We start from the raw sequence: 2,712 nt of genomic DNA on the forward strand, positions 1-2,712 counted from the left end.
ATCTAACGCAAGTTGATAAGCATTATAAATTGTTTGAGCATTTATTTTAATTGAGGCTTTTGCCTCTGCAAGTGTAGAAAATTCCTCAACTGAAAGATCTAAAGCCTTATAAATATTTGAGTACCAAAAGTGAGGACCTCCTAATTTCATTGTAGGATTTAACATTGCAGCAACACCATAAATAGGGGGGATAGGGAAAAAATATTTTTTAAACTTTTCTTTCATTGCATTTATAGCAAGTTTATAAATTTCCCCACCCTCCGAAAATTCAACAAACAAATCACATAGTGCTGCAATATAAACTAAACAATTTGAAATAGTAGGATAATATTGTCCAGAAAATGCATTTGTAGCAATTTGAAAATGTTCTAAAAAATCTATAAGAATTTTGACATTCGTCCAATCTTGATTTGTAAGGATTTCATCATCATCCTCACCACCAACACGAGCATTAAACGTTGCATTAATTGGGTTTCTATATTCATATGCAACTACTAAACTTTCGTACATATAATTCCATCTAGTTGGACAAGGTTTAGGAACCTTTCTTTCTCTAAGGCCAAATTCATCACATTTTTTTAAAATACTCTCTAAGTCTACTTCTACGGTTTGAATAAAAAAGCCAATTAAGAGCCATTCTAACCTTTTCAATTTCTAAATTTAAAATTCTCATACCATCACCGACGATTAAATGGTAAATGTGACAAATACATCTCACATGGAAACAATTACTAAATGCAGGATTTAGTGTTGTTGTAAGTATGCCTATAGCACTAGTGTTACTAGAAGCATTATCCATAGAAATTGCCATTATTTTATCTCTAATGCAAAAATATCTACAAATATCTGCAACAGTGTTAGCAATAAACTTACCCGTGTGACGTGAATTAATTATTCTATACGCAATAATGCGTTTTTGCATTATCCACTCCTCGTCTATCCAATGACTTGTAACAGTTAGATAATCACAGTCATTATTACTTCTACCAATATCAGTAGTAATAGAAATCCGATTAGTTATATGAGTAAATAAATACCGCAAATATTGTTCATATTCATGTTTATATTTATAAATATCGCTCTTAACTGTTGCGCGAGGCCAACCTTTATAAGTAGGATTAAAAACTTTTCTAATATAATGCACAAAATTAGGGTTAGAAGGAAAAGTATATGGTAAGCACATAACAGTAACCATCTTTGCTAATTCTTCACGATCTTTATTAGGATCGTAATATAAAATACCACCGGTCACAGTGTTAATTCCTGGTTGAACTAGATTTGAACCTGTACTAGGGTTAACCGCAGTATCTACACTTGTCCCCTCTTGCTGCGCTTTCATTTGTAAATATTTAACTTTATCTCTAGGGTGTGTTTGTATGTGCCTAGCCAAACTACCCGTACCACTACGGTCTCCAGTATATTTATGCGCCAGCAATTTCCCACAAGTTTTACACCTAGCCTTATTTTGTTCTCTTACTTGAGTAAAAAAATTCCAAACTAATGATGTTTCTAGGCGTTTAGAAGGTTGTCTATTAAAAGTAGGGGTTTCTACAGGTGGGTCGGGCGGGGCATCAGTTGGGTTATTAACAGGACTAGCAGGTGAATCATCTAAATCCGGTTGGGTTTCATCTACATCCTCATTTTCTTCATCATTTTCTAAGATAGTTTGATTAGGATAAAGAGCATTCATAACTTCTTCATTTAATTGTTCACCTTGTGCAACATTATGGCAAAATTCACTATCGGAAAATTGAAAACAAGGGTTATCACTATCAAGAATAATAGGAGCAGTAGGACGAGTAATAGTTCTGGGTCGGGGAGCCGGGGGAAGGGTAGTAGGTTGGAGACTACTTTCACCAATTTTAGCTTTTCCCTTACCACCAAACATTTTTTTCAAAGAAAATGCCATATTAATTACAATTATGCAAACTAAACACACAAAAATATATTCTTAAAAGTTAAGAGTTGGAACGAGTTTACCGAATTGTCGAACAACTTCTTGAAAATTGAAATCGTTGAAGACTTGAAGACTTGAATACTTCAATTCACCAACTTCACAATTTTTCACGAAATTGCAATAATAAAATAAGCAATTATAGAAGAGAAATTAGATATAGATTGAGAGAGATTGAGATAGATTGAGATAGATTGATGAATTGGTGAGTAAAAATGAAAGAATGAGGGGGTATTTATAGTTGAGAATTGGGGAAAAGTGTAATTATATAAAGTTTGGGGTTAAAATAAAGTTTGGGGGCCAAATGGCTATTTTTTAAAGTTCCAAACGGTTGAAAATTAAAGGCCAACGACTAGATTTTAAAATCTGACCGTTGGCTATTTTTTTAAAAAAAAAATTTTTTTTTTTTAAGAAATAGCCATTGGAGCCCGTTAGGACCGTTAGGCCCGCTTGAACCGGCCCAGGACCGCCTGCCGGTCCCGGGCTTAGCGGTCCCGGTCTCGTGGGCCTCGTGTACAAGACCAGCCCGTCACGGGCTTCCTACCCATTTAGGGACCGGCCCACCAGGACCGGCCCGCCGGGACCGTTTAGCCCGTTAGGACCGCGGGCCCGGTCCGGTCCCGGTCCCAGACCGGCCCACCAAGCAGCCTTATATGAAGGTCAAAAATGCCAAAAATGGCTAAACCCAGTGTTCTCATGAGCTCAGCAGCCTCAGAAAAACTAAAACTTAACCTAAAAATGGAAAAAAGATACTATTT

At 36.1% G+C, this 2,712-nt stretch overlaps 1 protein-coding gene across 2 annotated transcripts in view; it reads left to right on the plus strand.

The window, feature by feature from the left end:
- The window catches only part of LOC109208697 (putative D-cysteine desulfhydrase 1, mitochondrial), a 19,044-nt gene that overhangs the window by 13,546 nt on the left and 2,786 nt on the right, over window positions 1–2,712 (plus strand). The window lies entirely within an intron of this gene.

The sequence above is a fragment of the Nicotiana attenuata genome, unplaced genomic scaffold (assembly GCF_001879085.1).
Source record: "Nicotiana attenuata strain UT unplaced genomic scaffold, NIATTr2, whole genome shotgun sequence".
Taxonomy (NCBI): Eukaryota; Viridiplantae; Streptophyta; class Magnoliopsida; order Solanales; family Solanaceae; genus Nicotiana; species Nicotiana attenuata.